Raw genomic sequence first — 9,257 nt, forward strand, 5'->3', positions numbered from 1 at the left:
TACCCAACAACGGGCTCACAGTCTAGAAGGGGGAGACGGACAACAGAATCAATCAATCAATCGTATTTATTGAGCGCTTACTGCGTGCAGAGCACTGTACTAAGCGCTTGGGAAGTCCAAGTTGGCAACATATAGAGACGGTCCCTACCCAACAACGGGCTTACAGTCTAGAAGGGGGAGACAAACAACAAAACCAAACATACTAACAAAATAAAATAAATAGAATGAATATGTACAAATAAAGTAATACAAACGTACAGACATATATACATATATACAGGTGGTGTGGGGAGGGGAAGGAGGTAAGATGGGGGATGGAGAGGGGGAGGAGGGGAAGAGGAAGGAGGGGGCTCAGTCTGGGAAGGCCTCCTGGAGGAGGTGAGCTCTCAGTAGGGCAATCAATCAATCGTATTTACTGAGCGCAGAGCACTGTACTAAGCGCTTGGGAAGTCCAAGTTGGCAACATATAGAGACGGTCCCTACCCAACAACGGGCTCACAGTCTAGAAGGGGGAGACGGACAACAGAATCAATCAATCAATCGTATTTATTGAGCGCTTACTGCGTGCAGAGCACTGTACTAAGCGCTTGGGAAGTCCAAGTTGGCAACATATAGAGACGGTCCCTACCCAACAACGGGCTTACAGTCTAGAAGGGGGAGACAAACAACAAAACCAAACATACTAACAAAATAAAATAAATAGAATGAATATGTACAAATAAAGTAATACAAACGTACAGACATATATACATATATACAGGTGGTGTGGGGAGGGGAAGGAGGTAAGATGGGGGATGGAGAGGGGGAGGAGGGGAAGAGGAAGGAGGGGGCTCAGTCTGGGAAGGCCTCCTGGAGGAGGTGAGCTCTCAGTAGGGCAATCAATCAATCGTATTTACTGAGCGCAGAGCACTGTACTAAGCGCTTGGGAAGTACAAGTTGGCAACATATAGAGACAGTCCCTACCCAACAGTGGGCTCACAGTCTAAAAGGGGGAGACAGAGAACAAAACCAAACATACTAACAAAATAAAATGAATAGAATAGATATGTACAAGTAAAATAAATAAATGAATAAATAGAGTAATAAATATCGGCGTGGGAGGGCCCCTCAGCCACCCCCACCGTGAGGGGGTTCGTTTACCTTTCTACGGGACGGATCAGAAAAATGGGTGCATTAAAACATGACAACCGTTAAGCGCTCAATAAATACGATTGAATGAATGAATGAATGTTTTCTATTCTATTTATTTTTATTTTGTCAATATATTTTGTTTTGGTGTCTCTCTCCCCCTTCCAGACTGTGAGCCCGCTGTTGGGTAGGGACCGTCTCTAGATGTTGCCAACTTGTACTTCCCAAGCGCTTAGTACAGTACTCTGCACTTCCCAAGCGCTTAGTACAGTGCTCTGCACACAGTAAGCACTCAATAAATACGATTGAATGAGAGACGCCTACAAATTCCGAGCGACCGTGCCGTGTGTCCTGCTCATTGGCTGTTGGCTAGGAGGGGGCGGGACTTATGGCTCCATTCATTCATTAACCTTATTAAGCGCTTACTAATAATTCATTCATTCGTATTTATTCAATCAATCAATCGTATTTATTGAGCGCTTACTGTGTGCAGAGCACTGTACCAAGCACTTGGGAAGGACAAGTTGGCAACATATAGAGACGGTCCCTACCCAACAGTGGGCTCACAGTCTAGAAGGGGGAGACAGAGAACAAAACCAAACATACTAACAAAATAAAATAAATAGAATAGATATGTACAAGTAAAATAAATAAATAAATAAATAGAGTAATAAATATGTACAAACATATATACAGATATACAGGTGCTGTGGGGAAGGGAAGGAGGTAAGATGGGGGCATGGAGAGGGGGACGAGGGGGAGAGGAAGGAAGGGGCTCAGTCTGGGAAGGCCTCCTGGAGGAGGTGAGCTCACAGTAGGGCCTTGATTTATTATTTATAATAATAATAATATAATATAATAATATATAATAATAATAATCAATTGATTATTGATTTATTCAATCAATCATATTTATTGAGCGCTTACTGTGTGCACAGCACTGTACCAAGCGCTTGGGAAGGACAAGTTGGCAACATATAGAGACAGTCCCTACCCAACAGTGGGCTCACAGTCTAGAAGGGGGAGACAGAGAACAAAACAAAATGTATTAACAAAATAAAATAAATAGAATAGATATGTACAAGTAAAATAAATAGAGTAATAAATATGTACAAACATATATACAGGTGCTGTGGGGAAGGGAAGGAGGTAAGGCGGGGGGGATGGAGAGTGGGAGGAGGGGGCTCAGTCTGGGAAGGCCTCCTCAATCGTATTTATTGAGCGCTTACTGTGTGCAGAGCACTGTACTAAGCGCTTGGGAAGGACAAGTTGGCAACATATAGAGACGGTCCCTACTCAACAGCGGACTCACAGTCTAAAATGGGGAGGACGTATCAGATATTAAACTGATAAGAACAGATACTACACTTGATCTTAGCCAAAAGGCCGAGAAGCAATATTAATAATGATGGCATTTGTTAAGTGCCTGCTATGTGTAAAGCACTGTTCTAAGCACTGGGAAGGATACGAGGTGATCAGGTTGTCCCACGGGGGGGCTCACAGCTTTAATCCCCATTTTTACAGATGAGGTAACTGAGGCACAGAGAATAATAATAATAATGATGGCATTTATTAAGCGCTTACTATGTATAAAGCACTGTTCTAAGCGCTGGGAGGATACAAGGTGATCAGGTTGTCCCACGTGGGGTTCACAGTCTTAATTCCCATTTTACAGTTGAGAGAACTGAGGCTCAGAGAAATTAAGTGACTTGCCCAAGGTCACACAGCAGGCATGTGGCGGAGCCGGGATTCGAACCCATGAGCTCTGACTCCAAAGCCCGGGCTCTTTCCACTGAGCCACGCTGCTTCCCCACTAAGTGCTTGGGAAGTTCAAGTTGGCAACATATAGAGACGGTCCCTACCCAACAGCGGGCTCACAGTCTAGAAGGGGGAGGACAATTTAATATATTGTCCCCAGATAGAGGACGTATCAGATATTAAACTAAGAACAGATACTACGCTTGATCTTAGCCAAAAGGCCGAGAAGCGATATTAATAATGATGGCATTTATTAAGCACTTATTATGTGCCAGGCACTGTTCTAAGTGCTGGGGAGGATACGAGGTGATCAGGTTGTCCCACGGGGGGCTCACAGTTTTAATCCCCATTTTTACAGATGAGATAACTGAGCCACAGAGAAGTTAAGTGACTTGCCCAAAGTCACACAGTTTACAGTTGGCAGAGCCGGAATCTGAACCTATGACCTCTGACTCCAAAACCCGGGCTCTTTCCACTGAGCCACGCTGCTTCTGTAGCTTACTACTACTGCTACTACTACTAATGATGGTATTTGTTAAGCGCTTGGGAGGTTACAAGGTGATCCGATTGTCCCACGGGGGACTCACAATCTTCATCCCCATTTTATAGATGAGGGAACTGAGGCACAGAGAATAAATGATAATAATAATAACAATAATAACAATGGCATTTGTTAAGTGTTTACTATATGCCAAGCACTGTTCTAAGCACTGGGGTAGATACAAGGTGATCAGGTTGTCCCACAGGGGGCTCACAGTCTTCATCCCCATTTTATAGATGAGGGAACTGAGGCACAGAGAAGTGAAGTGACTTGCCCAGAGGCACACAGCTGACAAGTGGTGGATCCGGATTTAAACCCACGACCTCTGACTCTAAAGCCCGGGCTCTCTTCACTGAGCCATACTGCTTCTCTAACTACTACTACTAATAATAATAATGATATTTGTTAAGCACTTTCTATGTGCGAAGCACTGTTCTAAGCACTGGGGTAGATACAAGGTGATCAGCTTGTCCCACGGGGAGCTCACAGTCTTCTTCCCCATTTTACAGATGAGGGAACTGAGGCACAGAGAAGTGAAGTGTCTTGCCTAGTCACACAGCTGACAAGTGACGGAGTTGGGATTGGAACCCACAACCTCTGACTCCAAAGCCCGGGCTCTTTCCACTGAGCCACGCTGCTTCTCTAGCTACTACTACTACTACTACTACTAATGTTAAGCGCTTTCTATGTGCCAAGCACTGTTCTAAACATTGGGGTAGATACAAGGTGATCAAGTTGTCCCACGTGGGGCTCACAGTCTTCATCCACATTTTACAGAGGAGAAAACTGAGGCATAGAGAATTTAAGTGACTTGCCCAAAGTCACACAGCTGACAAGTGGCGGAGCCGGAATTAGAACCCATGACCTCTGACTCCCAAGCCCTTACTCTTTCCACTAAGCCATGCTGCACTGTACTAAGTGCTTGGGAAAGTACAATACAACAATAAAGAGTGGCAATCGCTGCTCAGCCCCCTAAGCACCTAATAAATACCACTGATTGACTGAATGAGAAGACTGACCATAAACGAGGAGACCAGGACCATAGGAGGCCTCTGACTGTGGAGTAGATTCCATGCTTTGGGCAGGGAATGTGTCTGGTATTCATTAATTAATTAATGAATTAATTCATTAATTCAATCACATTTATTGAGTGCTTACTGTGTGCAGAGCACTGTACTAAGCGCTTGGGAAAGTACACTACAACAATAAACAGTGGCATTCCCTGCCCATAATGAGCTCATAGTCTAGAGTGGTGGAGACAGACATTAATACAAATACAATTACATATATCTACATATGTGCATACTGTTGACTTGTACTCCCCCAAGAGCTTAGTACAGTGCTGTGCACACAGAGAGTGTCAATAACTATACATCGATTGATTGTAATCACTGTGTGGACAGGGACTGTGTCCAATCTGATGATCTGGCATCTGCCCCAGTGCTTAGCTGAGGCTGAGATACTCTTTGCTGGCGCCTGGCATGCTGTGTGCCTCTCTGGAACTGTCATAAACTCCCTTCTGCATCACCAAGTAGACCCCACACATCTCATCCTGCTTTGCACCTCCCTGGTGAAAAAGAAGATAACTATGAAGCCTCCTTAAAACCTCAGAAAGCAAGTGGCCACAGTAGCTGTTGCTATGGTATACTGTGCACTCTGAATCACGAGAAGCCAGAAATCCTGTTCCTCCAGCCACTGCCCGCTCCTGACTTTTGTTTTTATTTTATGTTGTGTATTTGCCATCTCTTATGCTGTTTTAATGTTTATTGTTTCAATGCCTCTGATGTGTCTGTCTCCAGCCCCTCTCCCCAACCTTTAGTCATAGATTGTAAGCCCCTCAAGTGACAGGGTCCAGGACTAATTCCAACTGGTACACTTTTTCACAATGTTTAGTACACTGATTTGTACACAGTAACACTTAATAAATACCACCATTTCTCATACTTAGCACAGTGCATGGTACATGGTAAGCACTTAATAAACAAATACCATCACTATTTGTATTAGGAAAAGAGGGATAAACAGAGTGAAGAGAAGGAAGATATGTCGCCAACTTGTACTTCCCAAGCGCTTAGTACAGTGCTCTGCACACAGTAAGCGCTCAATAAATACGATTGAATGAATGAATGAATGAAGGGAGAAAAGAGAGTGAGGGGAAGGGAGAATGAATGGAAAAAGGGAAAACAATAAGGGAGGAAGACGAAGTGGGAAGAAAAGGAGAGAAGAGGTAGGAAGAAAGGTGAAGAGGAGATGGGAAAAAAGGAGGGAGGAGGTGGGAAGAAAGAGATGGAGGAGGTGGGATCAACTCTACTGTTCTCTCTCAAGTGCCTATAGAGGGCTCAGAGCATCATAAGTGTTCAATAAATACCATTGATTGATTTGATTGATTGGAGGAGATGGGAAGAAAGACAGAGGATGTGGGGAGAAAGGGAAGTGGGGATGGGGAGGAAGTTGGGATGGGATGGGGGAAAGGAAGGAAGAAAGAGAGGGCAGGGAGAAAGTTGGAAAGAAGTAGAGGAAGAGTGGAGGGTCAGGGAGAGCGGATGGGAGAAAGGAGGAGGAGGAAAAGAGGGAGTGACTTACAAGTGTGAGGATTGGCAGTGGAGCTAAATCTAAAGATGGGAGGGAGTTCAAGCTGCATGTAATGGTGGAGCCAGGGATGCTGGCCAGACTTTGCAAGGATGTGATCTTGGGGCTACTTTACTGTGTATAGTAGGGGTGACCTCAGGAACTGACCAGCCACAAACCCAAAACATAACGTGTCCAAGAGCCACAGTCAGATGAATAGTACCCTGAGGTGGGAGGGGAGTAGAAGTGAGCAAGAGACAGCAAGGTCAGGACTGGGGATTGGTTCCATGGCCCCACTGGCCCAGGTTAAGTGGGCAGGGGCCTGGCCGCAAAGGGTTCTGGAGCAGCGGCACTGGTGAAATAATTAACAATGGGGCAAAGATATGTGAACCACATAGCAACCGAAAACGTTAGTTTGTGACTCGCCGGCCAAAGACTGGATATCCCTGCCACAGAACATCTGGCAGTGCCAGAGTATTGAGGGAGGAAGGGAGGAAGGAAGGGAGGCATGACATAGGGGAGAGAAGGAGGAATGGGAAGGGAGATGGGAAAGAGGAAAGGGGGAGAGGAAAGGAGAAAAGGAAAGCAGAAGAACCAACTCAAGAGGAAAGGGAGGGGGGATGGGAAAGAGGAAAGGGGGAGAGGGAAGGAGAATAGGAGAGCAGAAGAACCAACTTAAGGGGGGCAATATGGGTGACTGAAATTTTAAGGTTTTGTGATTGTCCCATCTCCCCCATTATATTGTAAAAAGGTGGTGTCTGATCCTTTACCACACCAGGCAGTATAATAATAACTAAGTATAATAGTAACACTAATTTTGTTAATAATGACAGTGAGTGAAGAGTGGGATAAAATACCTCCACAAACATTTGGGCAAGTGTTCATGCCAGGTCTTGAGCAGGACTTCCAAAAAAAAAAAAAAAGAAACATCAAAATGTCAGTGTATTGTGACAAGACTATAAGTGTATTGTGGGCAGGGAGAGTGTCTACCGATTCTGTTATATTGTACTCTCCCCAAAACACAGTAAGAGCTCAATAAATATGATTGATTGACTGGATTAAAGACAGAGTAAAATTTATCAGGGGGCATGCAAAAAGGCTATTGTGATAATAAGGGATTTAGGTCATGACCACAATAAAGAGGATTTTGAGATCCTGAAAAAACCCCATCATCTCCATTTGAACAAAGGTCAATAGAACCAGAGTTGATGATTAGTTTAGAAACTCCCTAGGCATTTGAATAACCATCATCCACAGCATTTATGGTGCAGTTACTGGGTGCAGAGAAATGTGCTAGAAGTAAAAGATGCAGCCCACCCCCAAAGAATTTTAAGTGCTCCCAATTAATCATTCAATCAATAACATTGAGTGTTTACTGTGTAACCAACTCTGTACTCAGCACTTTGGAAAGTATAATACAACAGAGTCGGTAGACTTGGCCCCTGGCCTCAAGGAATTTACAGTCTAAAGGGGCAGAGAGGCATTAATAATAATAATAATAATAATAATAACAATAATCATAAAAAAATAATAGTATTTGCTAAGTGCTTTCTATATGCCAGGCACTGTACTAGGTGCTGAGGCACCGTACTAAGTGCTGACTGGTCGAGGCACTTGGATCTGTGACCTTTGGACATTTACTAGTCGCCTCACCCCCAACCCTTCTGTACATACCTTTGAATTATTAATTATAAATGACTTAGTCATTCTCTCCCTCTAGACCATAAGCTCACCATGGGCAAGGAATATGTCTGCTAATTCTGTTGTACTCTCCCAAGCGCTTAGAACAGTGTTCTGCACATATTAAACATTCCATAAATACCACTAATTGATTAAAATGGATTAGAGAGAGGTGAAATAGTACAGTGTAAGGATCTTTATAAAAACACTGTGGTGCTGGAATGAATATCCAAGTGCATGGTTGGATGCAGAGGGAAGGGCAGATAAAAGAAATAAAGGGCTTAGCCTGGGAAGGCCTCTTGGATGACATGTGATTTTAGGAGGGTTTTGAAGGTAGAGAGAGCAGTAAACTATCAAATAGGTGTTAATTTGCATTCCTCTATACTATTGCACCATTTCCTACCCACAATTAGCTCCTGTTGTCTTCCAACCATCCTGTCTCCCTTGTGATTTGGTGCCCCCTCTCCCAAATCTTACCATTCAGTGCCTTGCTTTCCTGATGTCTTTGTCTTTCCTTGGTTTTTTCCCTAAAACTCTTTAAGTTAAATTCACTATAGATTAGTGGATACCAGGGCCTAGCCCCGTCTAGAAAATTCTCCACATTCAAAAGGCTGAAAAAGTAGTGAGTGATTGATTCAAGAAGGCTGACACCCGGCATCATTAGCAGGCCTGTCTGACTCAGGACTCCAGGTACCTTAGTCATTCTTATTGGAAGTCAGTGTCTGGCTTTCATTCTGCCGCTGACAGAATTGCTAATCATTCCTCAGCCATTTCCCTGTTTTGTTTTTTATTTCGTCTACAGCACAGGAATGACTGCTCCCTCAAATATAGCTAAATCGATGACCTTTAGATTCCCAAAGCAATCACCATTCAAAGATCCTCTCATCTGTGAGGAACACTGGTGCCGGAAAACAGACAGAGCCAATAGCCACTCTATTGAATTTTTGGCTACTCCCATAAGCAAAGTTTCCCCCCCAGACAGGGTTATTTAGACCACTGTGTTTGGGAGAGTAATGGCTGATAATTAAAAGTTTGCAATTACAGGGGTGGACATTCATCAGTTGTTTTTTAATTAAAATGATCTTTTCAGTGATGTTGCATATCGCATGTTAGCTTCATAAAGCACTTGGTCTGAGTTATTCCAAGTCTAATAAAAACTCAAATAATGCAAAAAAAATCCATTTTTAACATCAAATAGGCCCTTCAATGACATTTTCTTACATGAGGTTTGGTGCAAATTCCATTTCCAGTGGACAGATATTGGCAAAGGTGTTGTCACGGTCAATATTGATATCCATGTATAGTTGCCCCTAGGTTTGAAGATGACACTGACAACAAAGAGACGTCATCCATGAGTTTAAGCCACTTGGGGAGAGATTCTCTTACAGACTTTAGCCATGAAAATACAATAGTTCAATTCTTCTGGCCTGTTGCCCTTCAGTCAATCAATGGTATTTACTGAGTGCTTAGTGTATGCAGAGCTCTGTACTGAGCAACTGGGAGCATATGATGCAACAGAGTTGGCAGGCACGTTCCCTCTCCACAAAGGGCTTACAGTCTGGAGGGTGAGCATTGCACAGAC

The 9,257-nt window shown here is 43.7% G+C and overlaps 1 non-coding gene and 1 pseudogene across 1 annotated transcript; both read right to left on the bottom strand.

Annotated features, from left to right (window-relative positions):
- Window positions 1–2,340: 2,340 nt before the first annotated feature.
- Window positions 2,341–2,526, bottom strand: LOC119926072. Its single transcript, XR_005449985.1, has one exon. It is a non-coding gene; the product is annotated as a U2 spliceosomal RNA (small nuclear RNA).
- Window positions 2,527–3,014: 488 nt separating this feature from the next.
- Window positions 3,015–3,119, bottom strand: LOC119926061 (annotated as a pseudogene).
- Between the last annotated feature and the right edge of the window lie 6,138 nt (window positions 3,120–9,257).

The sequence above is a fragment of the Tachyglossus aculeatus genome, chromosome 3, assembly GCF_015852505.1.
Source record: "Tachyglossus aculeatus isolate mTacAcu1 chromosome 3, mTacAcu1.pri, whole genome shotgun sequence".
NCBI lineage: Eukaryota > Metazoa > Chordata > Mammalia > Monotremata > Tachyglossidae > Tachyglossus > Tachyglossus aculeatus.